At 43.3% G+C, this 14,445-nt stretch overlaps 1 protein-coding gene across 2 annotated transcripts in view; it reads right to left on the minus strand.

Moving 5' to 3' along the window:
- Positions 1–14,445, minus strand: part of otud7a (OTU deubiquitinase 7A) — a 75,843-nt gene that overhangs the window by 13,584 nt on the left and 47,814 nt on the right. The window contains exons 16-17 of one of the 2 annotated variants that reach the window (XR_013299558.1): positions 10,927–11,057; positions 2,310–2,694 (exon numbers count right to left, since the gene is read on the minus strand). The gene's annotated coding sequence lies outside the window, so the exon portion shown is untranslated. Of the gene's footprint in view, positions 1–2,309; positions 2,695–10,926; positions 11,058–14,445 lie in introns of those variants that run through there. The other variant, XR_013299557.1, reaches the window with a different exon arrangement.

Here is a 14,445-nt window from a genome sequence, read left to right on the forward strand (position 1 = left end):
CCAAAACAAAACGTTAGCAGGATGAGGCAACCGGCGTCTTTTCCTCGGTATGTCCGTGCAGGTCAGTGCAAATCTCCAGCAGCAGCAGCAGCCGGAAATGTCAACCCTGTTGTTATGCTCTATATTAGTCATTGAAAAGCAGCTTCTTCAAAAATCAAAAAGTTCCTCCTTCCAAATACAGACGCTCCCCTACTTACGAACATTCCAGTTACAAACAACGGTACATACGAACATGTCTGCGCATAGGTTCCTTTATATATATATATACTTTTTACTTGAATGTTTTTACAACATTCTTTGTTCTGTGAGCCTGGCTTCTTTCGGCTACTTCTTGTAGTACTTCTTTCTGCCGCTAATACCGACGCCTGGCGCTGTGAGAACTCAGCTCACCCAGCATCCACCTTCATCTGCCCAACTCGTTGCAGTGCGTAAGTGCGTGAACATATCTCCAGTGCGCAAAGAACATTTTTATCATTAAATATCTCGTGCATCCATTATTCAATATGGTTGGTGAAAAGCGAAAGGCTTCTAGTGAGGGTGGTAGTGCAAGGAAGAGGCAAGCCATTTCATTTGAAACCAAAGTGGCAATAATAAAGAAGCTTGATGCGAGTGAGAAAATGGTGAGCGTTGCACGGGCATACAACTTGAATCGTTCGACCGTCGGTACTATGTATACAGTACTGTACGTATTCTCTCCATTTTATTAAATGTTTTTTTCAGTACAAACCAATGCAGGTTACTTATACAAGCCTTAAACATACAAATGCACTTATATAAACCTTCAATATACTTATATGGGCCTTAAACATAAATTATAATACAAAATATAGCACTGAATCAACTTACGAACAAATTCAACTTATGAACAATCGCTCGGAACCTAACTCGTCCGTAAGTAGGGGAGCGTCTGTTACTGGAGCTTTTCAGACATTACAACCGGGCCAGGGGGGTGATTTTCCCGGGAAAGACAGCGATGGACGTCAATGGCGAAACGGCAAAAATTGCACTAAAATGGGGTAAAATCCACTTCCTAGCAGCATTTAGTGATTAAATACAAACACTGGAGCTTTTCAGATATCAGAACCGGGCCCATAATTCAGGGCTTTTAATCCATTTATAAAAAAAACCCTAAATATTATATCTAAAATGGTCCGGCCCACATGAAATCGAGTTGATGTTATTGCGGCCCGCGAACAAACCCGAGTTTGACACCCTTCCTTGTCGCTGTAACGACGATTATACGGCGATGTCAACAAGTGCTCGTGATGCTAGCTTGTCAGTGGGTGAGTGCTTTCAACTCAAAATGTAGTGAAACCTGGCATAGGAGAAAGCTTATTTACCTTTTTTGACGCCTAAAGAACAACTACATTGGACGTCTGTGGCAGTCCATGAGGACATTTAAAGCCACATCTTTTAATAGCGGTGCTAAAAAGTCCACCATCACATCATGCTCTCTTGCTAGCTAGTGGAGCTTTAGAAACAAACTAGGTCAAGACTAAAAGCTGCTTCCGTGCCTCTCCAAAGTCGGACGTCCGGGGCTCAGTGACGGCCAGGACGGGGTCAGAGGTCAAGGGGAGGGGGGAGGGTAGCCGGCCAAGCGCTTGTCAAAAGAGAGCTAGCTCATCGCGCGACGCCGTCAGCACAAATCCATTTTGGGGAAGTGGACGGGAACGAGGTGTGGCCGGCTCGCGGCTAACGACTTCCTCCGCGAGAATGGCTTTGCTCAGAGGGTATCGCGGGTTCAAACGCCACACGCTAACGTCAGGTTCGTAACGGATTTGACCGAGTTTGAGAGCATTTTAAGCCAATTGGCGAATGGACGTATATAGACGCTTTTTTGCCTTATCGCGACATCATCGCGACATTTTACCGAGGAATTCACTTCCCTGGGCTCGGTTGTAATGTCCAAAGAGCTCCAGTATTTGTATTTAATCATTAAATGCTGTTTTAGGATGGATTTGACCCGATTGCTGTCATTTTACGGCTCGGTTCTGCTACATCTGCCCGCCCAAGAGTGCTTATTCCCGGCTGACATTGACGCTAGACTCATAAATTGAGAGTGATGAGCGGCAAAGGGAAATGAATCATTGATTTTTACTATCATTTGGACAACGCCGGCGGCGGGCCGGATTAAAAATCCTAACGGGCCGTATATGGCCCGCGGGCCGAGGTTGAAAAAAACACACCATCCGGGGGCGGGGCGAGCGCGTGAATCCCGTTTCGGCAAAACCTCCGTTCGGCCGAACTTTCATTCGGCCGAACGTCCATTCGGCGACCTGTCCGCCTGTCAAACGTCCGTCGGCAAAACGTCTTTAGGCGAATCATCCGAGTACTGTCAGGTTCTGATGTTGACCTCGGGCCAACGCGGCGCCCAATAGGGAAAGCGTTTACTGGGAGGGCGGTTGGAAGCTAGCTCCGGGAAGAAGCTATTGAGGGCGCCGTCTCCACTTTGCACGTTCGGCTCAAAATCTTCTGCTTTTGTGAAAAAGGTTTTGCGAGCCAGTGTTTTGCTCAAACACGGCAGCGTTCCCAGAGGCTGATCTCTTGGGGGTGGGTGGGAAAGGGCGCCCGGCTCAGCTGCACAAACTTCCACTTTCAGCTCAGCGTCCAAGACGGCCAAACACCAGATGTGGGACTCTCGCACCAGACACGGACATTTATAGGGATGGCAATTTGATCAAAGGAGGACTTGAACTGCAAGTCAAGCAATTGCCTACCATTAGAACCAGAACATTTTGGGTTGTTGTTGTTTTTTTAACATTTGGGGGTGTGTTGTTCCCCTCTAAGCTGGCAGCAATGCACAAACAACAATTTCCTTCACGCCACGATTGACGAGGACTTTTCATCCTCTTTTATGGTTTTAGGGAGGATGTCATCATTCAGGGTTTGATAGTGTAGCGCATAGGTGTGAAAGTGGGGGCCCGGGGGCCAAATCTGGCCCGCCGCATCATTTTGTGCGGCCCGGGAAAGTCAATGATGAGCGCCGACTTTGTGTTTTAGGATCAAATTGAAATGAAGAGTATAGATGTATATTAAATGTCCTGATTTTCCCCCTTTTAAATCAATAATTGTCATTTTTTAATCCATTTTTCTGTGTTTTTAGTTCAAAAATCATTTTGCGTAGATCATGTTGTTTTACCTTGTTTTGGTCACCGGTCTTTTGGTCGCCCGTTGTCGCGGTCCGGGCGACCAAAAGACCGGCGACCAGGGTTTGATAATGCAGCGCACAGGTGTCAAAGTGGGGGGCCGGGGGCCAAATCTGGCCCACCGCATCATTTTGTGCGGCCCGGGGTTTTAGGATCAAATTCAAATAAAGCGTATAGATGTATATTAAATGTCCTGATTTTCCCATTTTTTAACTAAAAACACAGAAGAAATGGATTAAAAAATGACAATGATTGATTTAAAAGGGTGAAAATCAGGACATTTAATATACATCTATACGCTTCATTTTAATGTGATCCTAAAACAGAAAGTCGGCACTCATCATTTACTTTCCCGGGCCACACAAAATGATGTGGTGGACCAGATTTGGCCCCCGGGCCGCCACTTTGACACCTGTGTTGTAAGCTACCCCCGAGCCAACGTAGCTTTTCTCCACATACTCCAGTTTTATCCCCCATCCCAAAAACATGCATGCTAGGCTAATTTCTATGCTAAATTGTTATTAGCTGTGAGCGATGGGTCATTTGTCTTATTGTGCCCTGCGATTGGCTGGCCACCGATTCAGGGTGTCCCTCCTCCACCTCGTGCCTGGCATAGGCTTTAGCTCCAGCACCCCCCTAACCCTACGCCTGCGACAAAACATTGTGATGTTGCCAACTAGAAATCCGATTGGTTAAAGCAACAGTCTTATCGACGCTTGTTTAATGCAGCAGAGCCTGCAGAACTGATTGTGAAGGCCTTGAGGCAGATTTCTGACCCTGGCAACAAATAATGGCTGAAATGTGATTGGTTAAATGCTTCAATATGAAAACACACATCTGGAAGCAGTGCAAACAGGGGGGAAAGCAATGAAAGGAAGCTAACAGACAATTTGGAATTATTTCATAAGCATTGATGGACAAAATATAATATATGATTCAGATATTTCTTAGGCCAGCATAGAAGGCCTTGAAGGCCCTGACGGCCCGCCACTGGTTTAAAGGCATGAATCCTCTGAAATACTTTGTAGAAATGCCAAACAGGGTTGGGTTGATGACAATCACAAACAGCTGGGTGCGTCACAGCAGGTGAAACTCGTATAAAATCAGTCGGACAGGACATGCAAGGAAACACACCCAACTAACTCAAACATGACAGATTTATTCTGAACGCTAAATCCTGCAAATTGACGTTCTTTTTTTAATATCTTGTCAATCACGGCCACTCCCCGACTGCACGCACACTTGTCCAATTGACAGACATGACGCCTGTTAATGCTATTAAATGGTTTTGTTTCAAAACCGGTTCGGTATCACTTTCAGTTTTGGTATCAGTGTCAAGAGAAACCAATCGTAGGTGACTTTTTAAGTCACTGGTGTCAAAGTGGCGGCTCGGGGGCCAAATGTGGCCCGCCGCATCATTTTGTGTGGCCCGGGAAAGTAAATTATGAGTGGTGACTTTCTGTTTTAGGATCAAATTCAAAATAAAGAATATAGATGTGTATTATAGTTCCTGATTTTCCCTTTTTTAAATCAATAATTGTCATTTTTTTAATCCATTTTTCTGCGTTTTTAGTTCAAAAATCATTTTGTAAAATCTAAATATATATATAAAAACCCCCTCAAATAAACATTGTTTTAGATCTATAAAAATGGAATATTCAGGTCTTTTAATCCAGTTCTTTTAATCCATTTATAAAAAAATAATCAAAATATGATATCTAAGATGGTTCAAACCATATACTACTATTTAAATACATATTTTTGGACAAAAACAAACAAACAAAACAAACATTTTGTCCGCAGGTTTTGGTTTACACAGAAGCAGTCGCTACGTCAATGTCGCTACGTCAACGTTGCTACGTCAACGTCGCTACGTCAATGTCGCTACGTCAACGTCGCTACCGGAAATGACCTTTTGCACGCCACTTTCACACGGCGTCCGAGGCGACCTTTGAACTCAGAGCCACGGGTGTGGCACACGAGCAGATGCAGAACACAAGACATCATTCCACGGGCAACGCGACCCGGGCGCCAACCCTCGTTTCCGAGTCCGCAGCAGCGAGACATCGTGTCAATATTTACATTTCAGGCTTTATTTTCTCCCTTTCTCTTCCACATGACAGCAGGCCATCTACGTACGTACTAGTGTCGAGTCAGAGCCGGAAGGAGCCTATCAGAGGACAGATTCACCCCCCCCCCATCCTCCCAGAGTGCACGCTTCCAAATCCTTTGCGGATTTTATGAGGGGGGGGAAGGGTGTTCTGCCTGTAAAATATCCTTTTCCCCAGCATTTATTCCAAAAGGAGTAACAGTTGACGACTACGTTCATTTTGCTCCAATGAGCCGAAAGCGCTTTCGGTGCCATGGACTCCGATCAAGGGTGTCAGAGTCGGGTTGGTTCGCGGGCCGCTTTCACCTCAACTTGATTTCACGTGGGCTGGATCATTTCAGATGTAATATTTAGATATTTTTTTTATAAATGGATTAAAAGAACTGGATTAAAGGCCCTGAATGTTCCGTTTTTTATAGATCTAAAACAATGTTTATTTTAGCTTTTTTTAAAAATATATTTAGATTTTACAAAATGATTTTGGAACTAAAAACACAGAAGAAATATATTAAAAAATGACAATTATTGATTTAAAAGGGGGAAAATAAGGAAATTTAATATACATCTAAACAATGTTTATTTTAGCTTTTTGATGTATTTAGATTTTACAAAATGATTTTTGAACTAAAAACAGAAACAAAAATGATTAAAAAAATACAATGATTGATTTAAAAGGGGGAAAATCAGGAAATTTAATATACATCTAAACAATGTTTATTTTAGCTTTTTTGATATATATTTTTTGATTTTACAAAATGATTTTTGAACTAAAAACCCAGAAAAATGGATTAAAAAATGACAATGATTGATTTAAAAGGGGGAAAATCAGGAAATTTAATATACATCTACACTCTTCATTTTCATTTGATCCTAAAACAGAAAGTCGGCACTCACGATTGACTTCCCCGGGCTACACAAAATGACGCGGCGGGCCAGATTTGGCCCCCGCCCCGCCACTTTGACACCTGTGACGTAGATGGACGTTCGATCCTTTTGTACTGGGTGGCTAGCCACAACTCCCAGTCCAAATGGATTGAGTGTCTATTGGCATCCACGGCGGCCAATGACTGCGGCGTGCGGGTTTGTGTCGTCACGCCAGTTGGCAGCCGGAGGACGTACGTCGAATCGCTCTTTTTTTTTTTTTAAATGTCTTTTGTGTGTGTGTGTGTTTGTGGTTGGCTGGCACAGTTTGTAGCTCCGTGGGTTGCGTGTCTAGCAGCGCGGCAGTTGGGTGACGCAAGGAGAGCTATTAATAACCCACGAACGGGATGTTCTCGCCTCGCCACCGCCAGGTCATTCCAGGATAAAAACTGCCTGACGTTGCCAGCGGACCACGTCGACGCGACGTAGGCTGCCGGAATTTGGCTTTTTTTGGGGGGGGGGACGCTAGCGGCCACCGCCGTTTCCCACATTGACTTTGTCCCGCGGTGGGGGCCACGGGAAGCCACGCCCACCCGTGAACCCGCTGACTCGGGGGAAGCACCCTGCGACCTGAGGCCACGCGGGAACATGGGCGTTCCCTACAGTTGACATCAACTCCGGCTAGCTTTCTTTTTACGACACAGGTGTCAAAGTGGCGGCCCGGGGGCCAAATCTGGCCAGCTGCATCATTTTTTGTGGCCTGAGAAAGTAAATGATGAGTGCTGACTTTCTGTTTTAGGATCAAATTCAAAATAAAGAATATAGATGTGTATTATAGTTCCTGATTTTCCCTTTTTTAAATCAATCATTGCATTTTTTTAATCCAAGTTCAAAAAGCATTTCATCTAAAAATAAATATCTAAAAATATTTTCAGTTTTCCACTTTAATATTGGACATAACTTTAAAAAGACGTTTTCCCCTAATAAGGAAAAAAAAAGCTCAAATATACATTGTTCTAGATCACAAGCAAGACTGTTGCTTTAACCAATCAGAATTCCAGTTGGCAACACCACAATGCCTTCTCGCAGGCGTAGGGATACGTCATGGCTTTCACCAACTATGATTGGCTAGTGATTAGCCAGAGCTACCAAACTGTATTTGGAGCTAGCTGCACAAGCAAATATATTGTTGTGTTGATTTAAAGCCATTTTCAAGGCGGACTATGCCAGAAATACGACCGTTGAAGGCGCTACGAGAAAATGCACGGACCGCCACTGATATGTATACATACATATACATATATATACATACATATACATACATATATATATATATATATATATATATATATATATATATATATATATATATATATATATGTATATATATATATATACATACATATATATATACATACATACATATATATACACATAAATATATATATATACATATATATATACTTACATACATATGTATATATATACACATACATATATATATATATACATACATACATATATATATACACATACATATATATATACATACATATATATATACTTACATACATATGTATATATATATACTTACATACATATGTATATATATACTTACATACATATGTATATATATACACATACATATATATATATATATATACATACATACATATATATACATATATATATATATATATATATATATATATATATATATATATATACATACATACATATATACATATATAAACACATACACACATACGTGTACATACACCTATACATATACATACACATATATTAGCACATATATACATACATACACATAGATGTACATGCATGCATACGGTTGGTCTTAACACTCAGCCATTTGTTTTGTTAAAGAGCCTGACAGCTGATGGGAGGAAGGATCTGCGGAAGCGCTCATGTTGTCTTTTTATGCGCATATAAGCCGTACCCTCGATTAAGTCATCATTTTTTTTGTTCGACAAATGCGGCTTATGTGCGAGTAAATACGGTAAATAAATATTACTAGGGGGAGGTGGTATTAACTGTTAATCTTTTTCAATTATATGAAAAGAAATATGGATTGTTTCTAAAATACATTTTTAAAAATATAAGCGTAGTCCAAAAGGGGAAGATACAGTAGCTAAGTGGTCCTGTTGAATGGTTTTTGGATAGGAAGTCACCCCTCCCCCTCCCCCGGCACGCCAATCAATGCGTTCTGAATAGGGTCACCACCGACCGGTAAATGGTCGCCAAACAAAAAACGTGGCCGCTTCACTCTGAGCCGCATTGTGGCGCGCGGACAAAGCCCACGCGCCGCGGCGGGCGGGGGAACAATGGCGGCCGCGCGTCAGCCTCGGGTCACGGGGGCGACGTGGCTCGGCCCCGGCCGGCCTCGGGTCGCGGGAGTGACGCGGGTCCCGCCGTTTCTCGTTACAGAGCGCCGATCTGTTTGACACTTTTTTGGACCGAACCGTGACGTGACGGTTGGTCCGCTAGCGCGGGCCCGGGACTCGGTTCTTTGTGGCGGCGTGCCGAGGTGGGCGGGCGCCAGGCGGGGGGAGGCGGGATTAACATAGGGGCGAAAAAAGGCTGCCTCTGTTGTACGGCTGAACACGCAGAGCCCGGGGGCGCCGATGACGAGCGCGCTCGACGCCATCTTGGAACAACGCCTCCCTCCTGATGCGGTGGCCTTCTTTTAGGCTCCGCCCCACGCCAAAGGCGCGAATCGCTAAAACTAAACTGTGTGGCTCGAAATCAGGGGTGTCAAAACCAGTTTGATTGGCGGGCCACATTCATGGTGACCACATCTCATGTGGGCCAGACCATTTTAGATATAATATTTAGATTTTTTTTTTTATAAATGGATTAAAAGAACTGGATTAAAAACCCTGAATATTCAGTTTTTTATAGATCTAAAACAATGTTTATTTCAGCTTTTTTAAAATATATTTTTAGATTTTACAAAATGATTTTTGAACTAAAAACACAGAAAAAATGGATTAAAAAATGACAATGATTGATTTAAAAGGGGGAAAATCAGGAAATATAATATACATCTATACTCTTCTTTTAATTTGATACTAAAACAGAAAGTCGGCACTCATCATTTACTTACTCGGGCCGCACAAAATGATGCGGTGGGCCAGATTTGGCCCGCGGGCCGCCACTTTGACACCTGTGCCATAAAGTCTGGCCCGCTCACCCGGTCGGCCGCCGCCGAAAATGACGTAGCGCTTATCGCTAACTGCTCACGTCATGTGACTGACAAGCAAAGATTATTGGAAAGTCGTGTTACAAGTTCAGACAAGGTACAATTGACACGTCATCCAAAAATTGTTTTTTTGTTGTTCTTAGCCATAATTAAGGATAATGTTTTCTCATTTGCAGAAAAAAATGTAAGCAGTTAAGATAAATATGATAGGCACTTTAACATGGCTAATAGTGAAAAATCTCCCTTTTTTAAATTAGATTGACAAAACGGTAGCTAAAAATCAATATTAGCATATTCCATTTAGCTTAAAACAGAGTTGTCAGTTGAAATGTTTATATCTGTATCCAAATGAAGACTAGCCAGGCAACAATAAGTCCAGAATGAATTCAGGCAGCAATCGAAGAAATGAAAAATCCGGCTTGGAAGGTATTTCTTTGTGATCCGCCGACAACAGACGAGGAGCCGTTTTAATTCCGCGGTTAGCTAATCTAATTAATCGGGACTTAGATATAAAGATTACATTTCATTCTGATCCATCAGCAATTTTAGTCGGGGGAGAAGAACAAAGCCACCAATTGGACGCCTCGTTCTGGGCCCTCGATTGGAGGAAGAAAATGCTTCGTTTAGGATTGACTTTCTCATTAACATGAGATTACAAGTGCTAAAAGCACCATTTTCGGCAAACAAAAAAGCTCTTTCAGTTTGGTTATTATCTCAAATCGAGTTCAATGGTAGCAAAATGACGATGAAGTCCTTTTGGAAAATTAACTGTGATTGACTGGTCTGAAAAAGTCACATTTGTAGATTGCCGTTTCTTTTCTCCAACAACAACAACAACAACAACAACATTGAAACGACCAATCAGTGGCCCGGTAGCGATTCCCATTTCCGTCTCTGTGCCGTTCGGTCGACAACAACATTGTTGACGGTTTATCATATTGGGATTTTTCATTTGTTTGACGGTGACTGAACCATTTACAGCACAGGTGTCAAAGTGGCGGCCCGGGGGCCAAATCTGGCCCGCCGCATCATTTTGTGTGGCCCGGGAAAGTCAATCATGAGTGCCGACTTTCTGTTTTAGGATCAAATTCAAATGAAGGGAAGTATAGATGTATATTAAATTTCCTGATTTTTCCCCCTTTTAAATCAATCATTTTTTATCTATTTTTTTCTGTTTTTAGTTAAAAAATCATTGTGTAAAATCTAAAAATATATATATAAAAAAAGCTAAAATAAACATTGTTTTAGATCTATAAAAAACGGAATTTTCAGGGCTTTCAATCCAGTTCTTTTAATCCATTTATATAAAAAAAATCTAAATATTATATCTAAAATGGTCCGGCCCACGTGAAATCCAGTTGACGTTAAAGCGACCTGCAAACCAACCCGAGTCTGACACCCTTGCTTTATGCCAATCGCGCGTAGTTTCAACTTGTCTGCGCTCCGCGTGACTGACTCACGAAAGCTCGCACGACGGGCGCCCTCCGCCACTTCGCCGTCACCGCCCAGAATCGGTTTGTCACGATCGGGAAAACACCGGGGTTTGTTTTTGGCTCCACCTGACGCGTGGGTTGTTTCACCCTTACCTTTTTTTTCTTTTCCTTTCCAAGCAGGTTCAGAAAAAGCTTTGTTTGCCACTTTTAGTCATCATCAGTCTGCGGGCGGCCAAGTGGGCGTGGCCTGTGGTCGACGTGTCACTCGGCATGAGAGAGCTTTGCTGAACAACAACAAAAGAGAGACAATGGGACAAATAAGTAGCAAGATTAGAGTGGCGCTTGCTCGCTAACGTCCTTTGCCGCTTGTTTCTTTTGCCCGCGCCGGCTTTCCTCCGGCGTGCCAAATGAGTTTGACGCAAATCAACAGCAAAAGATCCACAAAGAGCAGCTTGATAATAGCACTGAAAACAGATACCGTATTTTCACGACTATAAGGCGCACATAAAAGTCATCAATTTTCTCCCAAATAGACAGGGCGCCTAATAATCCAGTGCGCTTTATATATGGACCAATACTAAAATTGTTATCACGATAAAATAAAATGTATCAGTAGATAGGGTACACCGACTCTACTAGTTACTAGCTAGCTACTAGAAAGCACCGTTGGAAAAATTACGCTAGCTACTAGCTAGCTACTAGAAAGCACCGTTGGAAAAGTTACGCTAGCTACTAGCTAGCTACTAGAAAGCACCGTTGGAAAAGTTATGCTAGCTACTAGAAAGCATCGTTGGAAAAGTTACGCTAGCTACTAACTAGCACCGTTGGAAAAGTTACACTAACTACTAGCTAGCTACTAGAAAGCACCGTTGGAAAAGTTACGCTAGCTACTAGCTAGCTACTATTTGCGAATGGATTGTGGCCTGGACATCGATTATCAACACAGCTTTAAGAAGCGTGGAAGGGAGTGCTGGGATAGTTACGCTAGCTACTAGCTAGCTACTAGCTAGCCACTATTTGAGAATGGATTGTGGCCGCCTGGACGAACGTATAAAACTCAGCGTTTTCGATGACTCATTTGGACAATTGTTCAATTCAGACACAGAAAATGAGGACTTTGATGGATCTGTGGGTGATGATGACGTGAGTAAGTTGTAAAATGTCTAAATAAAGTACAACCGAACTCCGCTTTGCTTCCGTTGCCTTTTTAAAAACGTGTTTTTAGCGTGTGGGTGTAGCGTGCAAGAACTATGTATCCCAGCAGTCACTGCGCTCCGGAAACCGGAAAAAAGAGTCTGGGGCTGCTTCCGGTAGCCAGCGCTATTGCGGTTAGATATTCATGTATGATATATAACATATATGCGTCTAAAAAACGGTGAGTCCTTTGTGTGTTTAAAATACAGAAATAGCACTCGTTACTGACACTTCGCCTTTAAATACGATGCGCCATATAGTCGTGAAAATACGGTAGTTTTTTTTTCAATTCTCACCATGATTTAGTCACGTTTTTGTTTTTACAATTCTCAGCATTGGCAGTGCATGCTTAGCTGCTTTTATTTGGGGTGCGTAGAAGGAAACAAGAATGAGCTCGCTAACATTAGCGAGGTCATAAAAATGGCAATTCATCTCATTCGCCGACACGGACGGTGAGAAACGCCCAATCCGCCGTTTCAATAGCAGCGATCCCTTTTCCGTCGGAACGTTGGTTTCCCCGAAACGCCGCTAGCATTAGCGACTCCATTCAAAGAAGGAAGTAAAACGAAATAACTGAAACGAGGTGGTTGCAAAAATGTGCACACCCTCGGATGAGTTCAAAGTCAAGCAATTTCATTGAAATTCAGGTCCAATGAGTCAGCACAAACCTGTTTAAAGATGAACACCAAATAATAACATCACAGCAAACCAAAAGCATGGTGGACATTTTGGACGTTTGCAGCTGAAATATGTCTTTCAAAAGGCAATTTATATCAAGAAAGCGGCAGGTTTGTCCATGCTTCTTTTTTTGCATTTTGGATTGTTGTGTCACTGATCGATTGTACTCGACCGTTTGGTCGCTGCTTAAATGGTTGCTCAAATTCCCTAAATACAAACTGCGAATGACTATTTAGTCATACTTAATGCCCCAGTAATTATTAGTCTAAAGAAAAGCTCCAAATTTCCCGGACATTTATTGTTTTTTGTTGGAGAACTTGTTAAGAAGACCGACTGACTGACGTCGCTTCTTAAAGGGACAGCACATGTACATACAAACTCTTCTACACTCACACGTGGGCTCAGTGAAACTGCTTATGGCCATTGTTGGCTTTTATTCATGCGTAGACCGTCTTGTTTTACCTTGTTTTGTCGCCGGTTGTTTGGGTCCAGGCGACCAAAAGTCCGGCGACCAAACGTCCGGCGACCAAACGTCCGGTCACGCTGATCGATGCATCCACCCAAATCAATGTAAATGACCAATTTCACCATCATAAAATATTGATTCTTTGAGCAACCATACGACATGTGACGATATTACAAAGTGAGCCACAAAGGACGTCAATCGATCCGGATGGATGTGCTATCATCACATCCGGAGTTGGGCTCATTTTTTGGCTGACAATGGGCTTTCTAGCACAAGCCAAAAGTCGTGTGTTCTCTCGCATTCTAGAAAAAAAAACTTTCAAGTCAGCTCGTTTCAGCGAGCTAAGGAAAATAGCATTTTTTTTTAGTCCGAGGTTTAGCGCATGCTGCCCACATCTGCCATGTGGACGGTGTTTGTTCAGGTTCCATGTTTGAGTGGAAAAAGCCACTTTCTACTGCCGGTGTGTGTATTGACCTGCTCTTCAGAAGTTCCAATGTATTGGTTGGCTGACCCTTGACCCCTGACCCCTGGCCCGCCTGTAAAACTTGCGTTTGTTTGCGGGATGCGTCCGATGAACTCGGGCAAGAATGGATTTTTTCTGCGCAAGGCTGCACAATAGAACTCACGGACGACAAATTACATCTCTTTTGGACTTTTGGTGCTGTGCTCATTCTTCTCTCGATAGGGTTAGGGTCGGGGTGAGGGGTACTCGGACGTTTGGTGGAACGGACGTTTGGTGGAACGGACGTTTGGTGGAACGGACGTTTGGTGGAACGGACGTTTGGTGGAACGGACGTTTGGTAGAAGGGACGTTTGGTAGAAGGGACGTTTGGTAGAAGGGACGTTTGGTCGAACGGACGTTTGGTCGAACGGACGTTTGGTCGAACGGACGTTCGGTCGAACGGACGTTCGGTCGAACGGACGTTCGGTCGAACGGACGTTCGGTCGAACGGACGTTCGGTCGAACGGACGTTCGGTCGAACGGACGTTCGGTCGAACGGACGTTCGGTCGAACGGACGTTTGGTCGAAAGGACGTTTGGTCGAACGGACGTTTGGTCGACCGGAGGTTTGGTAGAACGAACGTTTGGTAGAACGGACGTTTGGTGGAACGGACGTTTGGTGGAACGGACGTTTGGTCGAAAGGACGTTTGGTAGAACGGACGTTTGGTAGAACGGACGTTTGGTAGAACAGACGTTTGGTAGAACGGACGTTTGGTAGAACGGACGTTTGGTCGACCGGACGTTTGGTAGAACAGACGTTTGGTAGAACGGACATTTGGTCGACCGGACATTTGGTCGCCGGACGTTTGGTCGCCGGACGCTTTGGTCGCCG

The sequence above is a fragment of the Stigmatopora argus genome, chromosome 3 (assembly GCF_051989625.1).
Source record: "Stigmatopora argus isolate UIUO_Sarg chromosome 3, RoL_Sarg_1.0, whole genome shotgun sequence".
Lineage (NCBI taxonomy): Eukaryota > Metazoa > Chordata > Actinopteri > Syngnathiformes > Syngnathidae > Stigmatopora > Stigmatopora argus.